Source organism: Pelophylax lessonae, assembly GCF_965119305.1.
Source record: "Pelophylax lessonae genome assembly, chromosome: 5".
NCBI classification, from domain to species: domain Eukaryota; kingdom Metazoa; phylum Chordata; class Amphibia; order Anura; family Ranidae; genus Pelophylax; species Pelophylax lessonae.
Window position 1 is genome coordinate 296528578 of NC_138772.1, and position 15353 is coordinate 296543930.

The window sequence follows — 15353 nt, forward strand, 5'->3', positions numbered from 1 at the left end:
TGCCTTTCAGGGAATATTTCCAAAATGGAACTGGTGAAAGATAAGTGGCAGAAGTTTGATCGTGATCTTGAGATACATTCCATGTGGAGTTCAGATAAAGAAAAGGAACCAGGTGACCTTGAGTGGTCAAATAGTTCAGCAGAAAGTGCATTGAAGAAACCTGTAATAGACTGTGTTGTTGCCTTTGACCCCTATGTTGGTGGAAGGAAAGTTGATGATGTTCTGGTTGGCTACTTCTGTGAAGAGTTGGGCAAGAAATATAAACTGGATATCAAATCAAATAGTAGGCCTTTACTGCGACTCGCTCAGGAGGGCGAAAAGTTTAAGAAGTGGATGAGTGCAAATGCTTCAGATCTGCCTCTGAATATGAAATGTTTGGTGAATGATATTGATGTCTCTGGAAAAAGGAACAGGGGTCACTTTGAAGAAATGTGTGGCATCCTGTTGTCACAAATGGAAAATCCTCTGCACAGCATCTTAGAGCAAGCTAAGCTCAAGACACAAAGAGTCAATGATTGTGTACAGCTGTATGGAGAGGCAACTCCAGTCACAGAGGGACGTCAAGAGTCCCTACTTGGAACAAAGCTTAGTGAAGCAAAGGTTCTCAAAGTTTTGTGGAAAACCTTTATGAATTGCAGAGAGAGGCGGCTCAAGAATGTTGAAGACATTAAGACTAGCACAATTGAGTTGCCTATGGATCACGGTCCTCCATGGCGGATAGGACAAACTTGTATGCAGGACAAACTTGAAAAGGAGCTAAATGATGCCAAAAATGCAGTTGAGGAATATGTATATGAGAAATCTGTCAGTGAAGATGACAGAAACAGTTTCATCCTGAAGCTTGAAAATACAGAGAGTTGGCTATATGAAGATGGAGAGGATCAGCCAAAACAAGTGTATGTGGACAAGCTGACGGACTTGGAGAGAGAGCCACCCCTGCAGGCCTTTCAACAGAGGTTGGCAGTTGTAAATTCCTGTCGGCATGGAGGACAATGGCTGATGGAGAGAGCCGAGCAGATTGCTCAGAAGGATGTATCTCTGGCCGCTGAAGCATTGAATGGACTGAACATTACTTGGGAAGATACTGAGAGGCTTGTCAGTGAGAGTCAAGAGCAATGCCAGACACATGCGTGCCTGGAAAACTGTGTCCCAACCCCAGGTTTGAGACAAGGGGGGGGGGGATATGTAACAGGATGTCAAGTAAATGTGACAGGAAGTCAGCTAAATCTGTGAGTGTTGTCACAGATCGGAGATAAAATTCACCAGTTACTATAGGGTGTCGGCTGCAGAAGGCAGCAGGAAGGTGTAAAGAAGTTGAAAGGCCTTCAGCTGTTCAGAATAAGGGAGTTAAGGCTTCTATAATTGTCCAAGAAGGAGGGCAGTCAGACGTGTGCCTCCCGACAGGATGTGTGGGCCTGGGAGAAGACCCCCCGGAGTAATGTGTACCAGGGAGGGTAACCAAGTGTGAAGACGTCTCAAAGGTGAGAAGACAAACTGTTTCTGTGTGAAAGAAATAAAGGACTGTTTTGCCCTGTGAAGATATTATAAATGGACTATTGAGTGTCCGCTGTAGGACAAGAAAGTCTGCCCAACAGTAGGTTGGAGACAGACTCTTAGGTAGGTTCCAGAGTGAGAAGGTAGCCGCCCACAGAGGCAAGGATTTATTTTCTGTTTTATTTTATTTTGGATGTTTTTGCTGCATGCAGTCTGGTGAAGAAAACACCATTAATAAACCAAACTGTTGTTTGCAAGCACTTTTTGGCTATCTCTCTGTGAAAACGCACCCCCCAAGGGGTCATCTACGCCTACCACCGAGCTAATCCCTCACAATATAAACATATACATACAGTATATACAGTAAGTACACACATATAGAAGCACACACACACATATGCACACACATACTGTATATTAACACACACACACATACATGCACACACATATGTACACACACATACATGCGCATACACATTCATACATGTAAATATATGAACACACACACACACACACACATACATGTACACACACACTTATATAAATGCACATATGTACACACAAACACACACACACACACACACACATACATACATATACACACACAGACAGTATATGTACGCACACACACACACACACACACACATACATGTACACACACACCCACACCTATATAAATGCACATATGTACACACAAACACATACATGTACACACACACACACACACATATATAAATGCGCATATGCACACACAAACACATGTACACACACGCGCACACACACACACATGTATATAAATACACATATTAACACACACACACATACATGTACATACATACATGTACACACACACATACACACGTACACACACACTTATATAGATACACATATGCACACCCATACATACATACATATACACACACACACATTTACACACACATACATGCACACACACACATATCTTAATGCGCATATGCACACACACATACATACATACATGCGCATGCACACACACACACACACACACACACACACATACATACATACATACACACACACACACACACACACACATATATATAAATGCACATACATACAGATAGCCTTTTAAAAAACAGTACTGTACCTTAACTTCCTGCCGGGTATTGCACTGTAGGGGGAAGCAGGGAGCACAGCACACACTGTGCTTTTACAGCTCCCACAGTGCCGATTTACAGTTCGGCTGAGGATCAGGGAGCTTGGTCTCAGCCGCCCTTGCCACTCCTCCTATGTAGGCATAAGGGGGCTCGCACGGGCCCCCTGCAGCATGGGGCCGGGTCGCGATGGTAACTCCTGTGACCCCTCTATGTCCGCCCCTGTTGTTAACTTGTCAGACAGATAGATAAGTAGAAAGAGGTATAGACAGAGAGACAGAGAGATAAGATAGATAGATTAGATAGACAATACATGCATATATTTGATATAAAATCCATACATTAGTTGATAAAAAGATTAAATGTTTTCTGATGAAGTTTTTTTGTCCTCATGTGGCAGAGAAGATACTCTAAGACTAGCACATAGCACACGGCAGGGGTGTTCCATGTCATGCATGGTAGAGTTTGTTTAGTTCTTTCAGGCATGACATGAGCGTGCTCCTGCTGGGCTCACAACCCTTGAAGCATCAAAGGGAGTTCTTTTCTTTGTGGGATAAGAAAAACATACATATTCAACATGATCATTTACACTGAAAGGAAAAAGTGTAGTTTTATGTAACTTTTTAGGGGAACTTCTTACTGAATGTTTCAACATATAAAATTGTTATAAAAAAAAAAAATCAATATGAATACAAGGTAGCAGGCTAGAAGGACATTTCTGCTGCAATTAGCCTTTTATTTATAACAATATCATAGAAATATTCTGAAAGTTCAACCCTAGACAAGTGGCTAAATACTTAGTTGAAAATTTTAAAGGATTTATAATTATACCGTTCCTGTGATTGATTCACAATTCTTGTTACACTGTATGAATATTTGCAAAACCGTTTAGTCAAGAAGATGACTCCATTATATTCTGATTGAGCTTTATGTCTGGTACACAGTGAGCTGAATGGACAAAAAAAAACTGACAGGTCGCTGTACAAACGCAAGCGATGTTAGTGCAGTTATCTTCCCCGCTGAGCTATTGTGTTCTGACAGGAGTACTGCCCCCTGCACCAGAAGACACTGATCAGTGCTCACAGCCACTGATTGGATGCTGGTTTTCCAGCATGCCCATTTAATAAAAGCAGATCATTAGATCAGCTCCTGTTGAACAGGCTGCTGTACACACGGCCAAATGTGGGCCGGTTTCTGTAGAACTGGCTGGTACCGGCTTTTAATTGGCCCATGTTTACCAGCCTTTACATCTTCCTATTCATTGGACAGAAGTGAGAATGCTGATTCAATGAGCAGGCTGGAGGTGGAGAGAGGAGCCACATACCTCCCTGCTTTCACAGATTGAAACAATATTAACCACTTCAAAACTGGACACTTTTACCCTCTTCCTACCTTGGCCAATTTTCAGCTTTCAGTGCTGACACACTTTGAACAACAATTTTGCGGTCATGCAACACTGTACCCAAATTACAATTTTATCATGCAGTGATGGGCAATGATGTACACTGATGAGGCGACACTGATGGACACTGACAAGCTGTACTGATTGGCACTGTTGAGGAGGCACTGGTGGACACTGATAGGTGGTACTGATGGGCACTGATTGGCACTACCGATGGGCACTGATGGGCTGCACTGATGCTCACTGATAGACTGCACTTTATTTCAAGCCAGGAAAGCTGAGAAGATTCATGTATGAACTTCTCACTCAGCCAGTCATTTACCACTTCTTGTGCGGAGGACAGCTGCATATGCTCCCTCACAGTTATACCTTCTATCTTCTAGTAACCAGCACTTTTAGGAAAATCTTCCAAGAGAGGAGAGGTTCCTGCTTCCTTCAGTCTTAAGGGTGGCCATACAGTGAGTAAATTTCTCTCCTGCAACCCAAGATGAGAGTTCGTTCAACTTGGTACATTCAGCCTGCCCATATACGGTTTAAATCTCGGCCGGTTGCTGTGGAACCGGCTGAGATCCAGACATGCATGGCATGCCTAAAACCTATATACAGCTTACAAATAGATATGTCCCGAACTATTCGCCGGCGAACAGTTCCCGGCGAACATCGCTTGTTCGCGTCCGCCGCTGCGGGCGAACATATGCGATGTTCGGTCCGCCCCCTATACTTCATCATTGAGGCAAACTTTGACCCTGTACCTCACAGTCAGCAGACACATTCCAGCCAATCAGCATACCCTCCCTCCCACACCCACCCACCTCCTATAAAAAATCAAGGGCAGCATCCATCTTAGATCATTCTGAAGCAGTGTGTTAGTGAGAGCAGGGAGAGTGCTGCTGCTGCTGCTGTTAATAGGGACAGTTGTTAGATAGTGTTCTCGGTCCACTCCTGCTGTAAGGACAGCATCCTGACAGCACCCCAAAAAGACCTTTTTAAGGGCTGGTATTTCAGTCAATTTTTTTTTTATATATATCTATTGTGCAGTTGTCTGCCCGCCGTGTGTGAGAGGCCACAGACCCACCACAGACTGTACTGTGTGCACACCACACTCATATCGGGTGGCACAGTATTTTTTATAATTGCAGTTGCCTGGCCTGCCAGTGAGTGTCAGGTCTACAGAGTGTACTGTGCCCACTTCAGTGCCCACCACTGATTTATACGGTGGCACAGCACCTTGCAAATGAAAAAAAAAAAATTATAATTGCAGTTGCCTGGCCTGCCAGTGAGTGTCAGGTCCACAGAGTGTACTGTGCCCACTGCAGTGCCCACCACTCATATATACAGTGGCACAGCACCTTGCAAATTAAAAAAAATATATATTTTTTATAGTTGCCTGCCAGTGAGTGTCAGGTCCACAGACTGTACTGTACCCACTGCAAATGGACTGTTTGCGGTGCGTTAAACGGTGAGTTTGGTCTGTCACTGTGAAGCGGGCGTAACCCTTACACTACCTGATTGATACAACATCATACCTGATTGTATTCACACACTGGATGTTTTAAAGCACGTTATTCCAAACAATTTAGGAATGTTAGGTGATTTATGCCCTTTATGGATTAAAACCCGACTCTGCGTCAACTACGTAATTTTCCATGGGAGTTTTGCCATGGATCCCCCTCCAGCATGCCACAGTCCAGGTGTTAGTCCCCTTGAAACAACGTTTCCATCACTATTGTGGCCAGAAAGAGTCCCTGTGGGTTTTAAAATTCACCTGCCTATTGAAGTCTATGGCGGTTCGCCCGGTTCGCCCGTTCGCAAACATTTGCAGAGATTCGCGTTCGCCGTTCGCGAACGGCAAATTTAGGTTCGCGACATCTCTACTTACAAACAAAGAAATGAGACAGAGGCAGGAAGTTATCCAAACATTTAAAACTTTCCAAGCACACATTCCCAGCTAGGTAAGCGGTTGGCTAAGTTCTTTAATAATACTCATTACTCAAACAGTGTAAAAATTTGAGATAGGCTGACTCTATGTATAATTCTAAGAACTGGCAAAAACAAAATTTGCCAAATACAGCAGGGGGATATCAAATATATCAGCTGTAACATCATATCCAAAATTTCTTCTTAAGCTGAGGAATGATAAGGCCAATAAATCAAACTTAATTGAAAAAATGGATAACAGTAGAATGAAGAGGAAGTAGAGGGAAAAGCTTTGTCACAGCATATAGACCAGGTATCTGATATTCCAATTGTGCTTTTTGTTGTGTAATTTCAAGCACCTACCACCTTAATCAGGGGTCAAAATGATAGCAAGATGGCCGCATGCTGGCAAGGGCGCTGCGACGCCGGCGTGCCACTACCCATATTCCCAAGCTGCAGACAACTCCTGGCTCCTAAACACAGCACCCCTCTAAAATATAGCGAGTATCTTTCTTGACTATTACTAATTTCTTTACAACATATCCGAGCCCCTTTCTGCGGAGGCCTTGGCCTGTAAGCAGTCCCGCATCCAGGACTTCCTGGAGGTGGCGGGAGTTCCTAGCCTGTCTGCCAGAGAGGCGAAGGCCCTCGAAAGGCCCATCTCAGAGTCTGAACTAGCTTTGACCCTGAAGAACCTGCCGAAAGGCAAAAGCCTGGGACCCGATGGATTCCCAAATGCCTATTATACTAAACTTGGGTCTGTACTTCTCACTCCGATGTGTACTTATTTTAACGCTCCGGTGGGGGGTTCCCATGTGGCTGGGGGAGCTCTACTGGCCCACATCACTGTTCTCCCGAAGGAGGACAAGGACCATACCCTGCCCAGTAGCTACTGACCCATATCATTGCTGAATACCGATATTAAAATTTTGGTTCACATCCTTGCAGCCAGGCTTAAACCTTTGCTCCCCTCGGTCATTCATCCTGACCAGACAGGCTTTATAGCGGGGAGAGAGGCCCGGGACAATTCTAACAGAGCCATTCAGATCATCCACTGGGTACGGTCTCAGCCGCACCATTCACCCTGTCTCCTGCTGTCTACGGATGCTGAGAAGGCGTTTGACAGGGTGGACTGAGATTACATGACAGCGGTCCTGCGGTGGCTGGGCCTGGGGCCTCACATGCTGAAATGGCTGGCTGCTCTGTATGCATCCCCTGCAGCCAGGTTCAAGTCGGGTGGCTTATTGTTGGACCATATGTACCAGCTGACTCATTTTAGTACGGTGGACATGAGGATGCAGGAGAATGGTTATAAACTTATGACCAGATGGTATAGGGTCGACACTCGCTTGGCAAAGATCTTTCTGGGCACCTCGGATCTGTGCTGGCGGAATTTTCCTCCATGTTTGGTGGGAGTGCCCGCTGTTGCAGCCCTTCTGGCAGGACATCCGAACAGAGGTACAGTCCATTCTGGATGTGGATATACCCAATAATCCAATGCACTTCCTGCTGCATGTGCCGTCCATTCCTCTTTGCCATTATAGAAAGAGTGTTCTACCGCATCTTTTAAATGCGGCCCGTCTTCTGATTCCAATATATTGGAAAACTATGCAAATTCTGACTCGCGAGGCTTGGATTAAAATGATGAATAATATCATGGACGCGGAGGAATGGATGTCAGGTGCAGAGATCGATATGACTAATTTTATGCGAAGTGGGCAACATGGATACATTATACCTCCTCTACTACTGTATAATTACTGCTCTATTTCAGGCCTCTATATCTTTTTTATTTGGATCCCTGTGACCTTTATGGATGCTGCACCTCTTTGAGGAACTGTTTTATAATTGTATACTACCTTGCTCACCACTTTTTTCTGTTTTCCCTCCCCCTCCTTCTCCAATCCTTGTCCTTTTCTGACTTCTCCTGTCCTCCCCCCCCTTTCTGTTTGGGTCTTTTTGACCCCCCCCCCCCAACCCCAAATGTGCAGTTTACGGCCGGTGCCGGAACATGATACCAGTTGTTGTCGATGTATATCATGATTGTTTTTGTATATCTCACTTTACGGGTTCCCTGACATGTGTACTCTCCCCGGAGATGTCTGTTTACTTGCCTATTGGTTGGTACTGTTCTATTCTTTTACCCTTGCTGTTTGTACCTTTGTTACTCCGGTTACTTGTTTTTCGCATGAAAATAAATAAAGATGACTTAAAAAACAATAGCAAGATAGTAAAAACACATAGGCATACATTTATCAAAACAAAACTGACCTTTAAAGTGAAAGCCCAGAGAACTTCACCTGGCTGCGATTTCCTGGAGGAGGTAAAATGCACATTTTGTATGAACCTTTGCCAGTAAAGAACATTTACCAAAAGCCCTTAGTACATCTATAGCTTCATCAAAAGGTGCATAAATAACTGATTTAGCTGAGTTGTCAATTACATCATTAAGTTGTCTACAGTCAGAATATAAAATATGATGCATGAGTCTGCAAGAACCAGGCTCCTTTTTAGAAAAGACATAAAAAGGATAAGCACAGATTTGCTAAGTGGAAAGTAGGGGGGAGAGTTCAAAAGGACCAACCATCCAACATAGCTCAAACTATGGATTTTATTCACAATTACCAAAAATATTAATCCCCAGACAGAAAACTGCCATCTGATAAATGAGGGGATGGGACAAATAAGCCAAACTCAAAACCTTCAAGAAAGAAAATAGCTCTCTTGTGGTCTGGAAACTGGCTTGGCCAAGACTGCATTTCTGACATTTTTCAGTTTCAATAATTTTTATTGGAGTTTTTCATAGCAAAAAAAGGTGTTTACAGATATGAAACAGCAACAAAACAGTCGTCACTAATGAGTCATTAGAAAGGATAATAACGAGAAACGCAGCAACAGGTATAGACACTGGTATCCCAACACATTTGCATAGAAATTTGAAGTGCCGACCCTCATCCCCGGAAGCCCCAATGGCATCAAAACTGCCTCTCGGGGGGAGGATGTAACGCCTGTATAGATTAGGTGTTGATTGTGTTGGATTGTACAGAACAAGAAAAAACAAATTAACTGTAAAAAAACACAGGTACTATACGAGAGTTATTGCGATATAACCAATCATATGTTAGTAGGCTTAGAAGTGTAGACCTTAAGGATCTGGCTTGTGTTTGGAGTACCAGTCAGACCAAGGGCTCCAGAGGTTTTCAGTGTACTCAAGCCTACCTTGCGTTTTTGTAAAATTAATTTCATAGTTACAATGAAGTTGGGTCGTGTTTATAATTTCCTTCAGTGTAAGTACAGACTCCATCTTCCACATTCTGGCGATAGATAATCTAGTGACTAGGAGTACATGAGTGACGGTAGTTCTAAAGGTAGGGGGGATGTCTTCCAGGCCAATATTTATTATCGCCCGGCTTGGCGAAGGGTGAACGGTGAAGCCCGTAATTTGCGATAGCATATGAAAGTCCCCTGGCCAGAGTCTGGCGAGTTTGCTACATGACCAAAATATATGATATAGGCTACCTGCTTGTCCGCACAATCTCCAACAATATGGTGAGTTGCTAGCATGGAATTTAGAGATGCGGTATGGTGTGAGGTACCAGCGCAACATTATTTTGTGCGCTAATTCCCACAAACCTACACATTTGGTTACCGCAAAAGATGCATTTAGTGCTTTTTGCCATTGCTGAGGGGTGAAGGACGTGTCCAGGTCTCTCTCCCATGCCAGTAGTTGAGGGGTTTTGTTGAATTCCACTTTAGCCTTATGTGTTGTATAGAACAGGGAGATACCCCCTTTCGGGTTGGGCTTACATTTTAGGAATTGAGCTTCTTTTAGGGGAAGCCTGCATTTGATGTCAGGCGTTTTGCGCAAGAAGGATACTATGCGTAGATAATTGTAGTGCTGAGATTGCGGTATACTGAATTCCGAGCACATTCTTAAAATTATTTAAGGTTATTATTCATGTACAAGTCGGATAACCAGGTAATACCTCAGGAGGACCATGAGGACAAGAAAAGGTCTGGTATCAGGTAGGTTAATGTCCAGAGAGTATTTGGGATAGCTGGGATTGTAGGGGTGTTCCTATATGGGGGGAGTGTAAGTTTTCCATGAGGCTACAGTGGATCGTACAGTAAGTGGAAGGTTTTCCGAGATGGGCGGCATGTAATATCTTGCATGTAGGAAAGCCTCTGGGTCTCGTTGAGGTATCAGTGCTTGTTCTATTTCGTACCACTGTGGCGGAGATATGGGTGTAAACCAACATTTGCTTTGTGTCAGGTTTGCAGCTATATAATAGTCTTTTAAATCTGGCACCCCCATACCACCAGCCCTCCTCAGTTTGGTTAATTTGGCAAAGGCACATCAGGCCCTCTTCCCCTTCCATATAAGTAGCCATTGATAATAGATTGCACGGTTTTAAAGAAGGAGTTTGAGACTGGTATAGGCACTGTCCGGAAAGTGTAGAGAAGTTGAGGCAGTTGTGGCATGTTGTGTTAGCCATGTCAAAATGTGCTTTAGTTTGTCTATCCTGGGGACATAGTTGGCTGAGTCTAGAAGTGGGGGGGGGGGGAACTGGTGAATATAGTCCCTAGATATAGGGATCCCCTCATCTTTCCATGTATATGGATAAATATTTTGCATAGCCTGTTTGGTTGTAGTGTCTAACCTGAGATCTAACACGTAGGATTTGGATTTGTTTACTTTATAATATGAGGTGCTATTAAAGACTTGGAGAGCGTGGTAGACCGCAGGCAGGGATTCAGGTACCCGATATATTATAAGTATGATATCGTCTACAAAGAGACTGATTGAATGTTCATTTTTACCAATTTGCAGACAGTGGATGGAGGGGTGTTGTCTTATGTGGGATGCTAGTGGTTCCATTAACAGGTTGAAGCCCTGAACACTTTTTCAAGGTGTGGGCTCAAGATACCATTGAAGGTCTTATAGTATTCTCCCGTCAATCCATCCAGCCCGGGGGATTTATTGATGGGAAGAGTGGATATAACCCTAGAAATTTCAGGTGCAGTAAAAGGTTCATTGAGTTGATCCTTAGATAAAGAGGGGAGGTTTACGCTATGTAAAAAGTTATCAATATCACTGCTGGTAGGTTGTGGGGTAGAGCTGTCATTTTTTTAGGTTATACAGATCGCCATAATAGGAACTATAGGTGTCTGCTATTCCCTGAGGGTCAAAGATTTGGCCATGAGAAGTAGGATGGTAGAGGAAAGGGATTCTAGTTTTAATGCACTGACCTTGCAATTTCCTAGCCAGAAGCTTGCCCACCCTGTTGCCAATGGCGTAGTAGCACATTTTTAGTCTCTGGGAGGAACGTTCAAAATCATGGAGGAGGAGTTCTCTAAGGGTATACCTCAATGATGATAATTTGTCACTAATGTTGGGTGTGGGTTTGCCTTTGTTCAAAGATTCTAGCGTGGATATTTCAGTAATCAATGTATCCAACTGCTGCCGTCGCCTCCTCCTATCTTGCGCCCCCAATTTTATAAGTACTCCCCTAATGAACGCTTTATGACCGTTCCATACAGTAAATGGACTGTTCACAGACAATGCATTAATGCAAAAAAATTCAGACATTTGTTCACCTATAATATTCCTCGTCCCTGGGGACATGGACAACCGTAGAGTTGGCCCTTAACTCAAACGAGGAAGTACATGGAAACCTATCCTCTATAGTAAGAGTAATAAATGCATGGTCTGACCACGTAATCGTGTTTATAGCTGTGTTGGAGGCCTTTTGTAGCAACGATCTGTCAGTCAAAAAGAGGTCTATACGAGAGTAGGACCTGTGGCTTACAGAAAAATAGGAGTAGTCTCTTTCACTTGCGTGATGACATCTTCAGGTATCATACAAATCATTTGCCATAAGAGGTTTGCTTAGTGAGGGTACAAGTCTTGTGGGTGCTGAGGACATATCCAGGAGCGGGTTAACAGTTATAATGAAATCGCCACCAAGCAGTACAGAGCCCTTTTGGACTTTTTTGATTTTGCGCAGCAGCGCGTTTACAAATCGGATTTGGTGCATGTTGGGCGCGTAGACCTTAACCAGCGTATAGGTTGTGGAATTGAGATCGCATATCAAGATAATGAATCAGCAAGAGGGGTCGATAACTGTTCCATGTAGATGGAAAGCGACTGTGTCCTTTATCGCGATCATCTTTCCCCACTTTTTAGCAGGAATGTTGGAAGTAAAGACATGTGGATAGTTTCTGTGTGTACACTGTGGAGGGTGGTGAAGATGAAAGTCTGTCTCTTATACAAACACAACGTCCCTTTTACGCAAGGTTGCTTCCTTCCACAAAAATGCCTGTTTTGCCGGGGGGGTTTAACCCCCTCGCATTGATGGAGAGAAAAGTGATGGCCATAGCTCGATGTGTGGGGTAATACGTTGAATAGAGAGTGCTATATGTGAAGATTGGATACTCACAGCTAAGGAAGGTCACTTGTGACAGATATTCAAGGAGACAAGTCGAGGCTGCTGATGGAGGTTCACACAAGTACTGTCAGAGCTGGTAGCTTGCGATCATCCGTAGTACTCCTGTGACTAAGAGAGGTCCACAGACAGAGAGAAAAAAAGAAACAGATTGAAAACAATGAACAAAAAAGTTAAAAGGAGGGTCTGATTGACTAGTGTGCAGTATATTACTGCTCAGGATATGGGGGTATATTTTTGGGTTGTGGAATCTCCGGTACACAGAGACATTGGGACCATGTATAAACACATGAAAGCTGAGGGCAGGAATTCAGGTGTTGCGGTCATTACTGTTCCCATTGGGCCTGTTTCTCTGTCCAACGCTGATACCTGACTGAAGGTTGGACTTCGGGGATTGAGAAGGAACAATTTTCCAGGATTTTAGCACATGAAAGCCCCTTTCTAGAGATGTAATGGTGTGGGATTGGCCTTGCCAATGCACTAGAAGTTTAGTAGGAAATTTCCATTGGCAAGGGATGTTGTTGTTTTTTAAAGTCTTAGTGATAGTGTTGAGATTCTTCCGAAGCTGCATAGTGTGTTGCGATAGATCAATGAAAAGTTGTAGGTTATCATATGGTTCAGGAAGAGATTTCAGTGCATGGACTTTGTGCATTATCTGCTCTTTGACATGGAAGAAATGCATTCTGAGGAGCACATCCCTAGGGATATGGTCAGGGATAAATGAGGGCTTTGGTAACCTATGTATACGGTCAATGATAAGCTCGGTCTATGTAGCTTCAGGTAGGATAGAGGAAAATAGACCTTCGGTGCAGGCCTTCAGCTCCCCCATGTGGACAGATTCAGGAACACCTCATATTTCAATGTTGTTACGTTGGGATCTGTCCTCCAGGTCTGCAAGTTTTGCAAGTTTTGCTTTAACCCATTGGTGCTCAGATTTATGTTCAGTATGGGCATCCACTAAGTATTGATGGTGTTGGCAAATTCCCCCATCTTTGATTCTACATGTGTCACTCTGCTGTTGAGTGCTACTAGTTCAGTATTAAATTTTCACATGCAAGACAACATATCAGAGTGCAGCGTACTCCTGAGGGATATGAGCATGTCTTTCAATGTGGTGTCTAAAACAGGTTGGTTACTGGTGGGAAAGGTCATTATAGAATCAGGCAATTCTCTGGTATCCTCTTGACAGTCATGGTTGGAGCTGGCATCTGAGAGATGTGGTGAATGGTCATTAAACCTAAATCAGGCTTTCTCAGGACTACCCGACGCGGGGCTAGCCGGTTGTGGAAACTGCAGGTGTCCGTTGTTGGCACTACGCCCCCCGTTCACTTCCCTTAGGGAGGTGCGTCCGCGCCCTCCTGACTTTGTTGCAGCAGAGTCTGGGGGCAAAAGGCTGTAAGTTTTTTAGGTTTGTGGGTATCCTTCCTTTTCCAGCACATAATGCTGGTATGAGCTAAGAATTGAATGCAAACTTAGTGAGTTAATGTCAGTGTCCTGAAGCCTGCTGTTGCTAGTGAGATCCGGTGGTCTCCAGTGTTATAGTTTAGTCATTCATGCCTGCAGGTAGCATCGCAGGTAGGAGAAATCAGAGAGAAGTCTCTGTAGCCTATTATGTAGGTTCAGCAGGAATTTTATAAGGGTTTAAAGACTGAGGTGGGAGCTCTGCAGGCCTTGATGGAGCATAATGGCATGGGGCCTCAGTGCAGAAGGTTGGACAGCAATAAGTGAGCACCAATGCACAGTTCAGCGGAGGATCCCTCCAATAGAGGGGCTTATGGGGGAGTGCAGCTGCAGTACAGTGTGGTATTGGCTCTTATCCCAGACTCTAGTAGCGGTGACGGGGTTCCTCTGTGTCTGAGAATTGACAAGATGGCGGCGGGGGCAGTAGACCACGGTTCCCGCTGGGTTCCGTCGATGAAATGTCAGGAGCAAAATATATGTATCATCCGACACCTTCAGTCCAGCAGAGCAGCAGGGATGAGTGCCTGGGCTTGAGGCAGGATCTGGCAGCAGAATGAGGGTGGATTGCCTCTGGGACCACAATGGTGCCGGTTCCACGTAGTAGGCCGCGACCTCTGCCGAGCTGGTCGACGGGATGCCGGGGGTACAATACTGGTATCAGCCAATACCTCATCGTCTGCCAAGGTGAGAGAGATGTTTTTTAGAGCTGGATGCCGGTCTGGGCGGCTGGATGGAGACAGATTCTCGCTCGGAGCTCTGTTTCCCTGCGTCTTGCTCCATCCGCTTCCAGTCAGCCCCCCCCCCCCCCCATTTATGACATTTTTACTGGTGTTCAAGTCTTCTAGAAATGCAGCTGATTTTTTAAAACAATGTGAGGCTGGGTGAGAATTTCACAAACAAAACATTTATGTTTATATTTACAACCAGGTAAGAATCTCCACTAAGATTATTTGAAGGCAATAGAAAACTACTTGGAAAAGGTGACTAAAGCTGGGTATACACGTTCAGTTTTTTTTTTTTTTTTCACCTAGCGGGTTGAATGGAAAAAAAAAACCTAAAAGATCCCTGCATCAACAAAATTATGTGTGATACAGGGATCTCTCTTCGCTGTGCTTATATATACTGACAGATGTACTTCCCCACCACCATAATACACTGATAATCGCTTTCAGCTATTCACTGCAAGTACTGATCAAATGTTGGTTTTCCTGCAAGACCGTTTGAGAGAATAGATTAATAGACTGGCTTCTGTTGAACAGACAGCGCTACACATGTATAAAAAATGTATAAAAATAAATACTCGCACTACAGTAAAATAAAAGTAAAAAAAAGATTGAAAGCTGCATCTGTGCACCAAGCATAAATCACTTGTAAACATAAAAGATAAGTATAAAAAACAGTGCTAGCATCATGTAAAGTCCAAATAAAGTGATGTAATCAAAACAAAGTGCTCTTGTGCTCCAATCTTCTTAAAAGTGCTGAAGTGCTCCACATAAATTA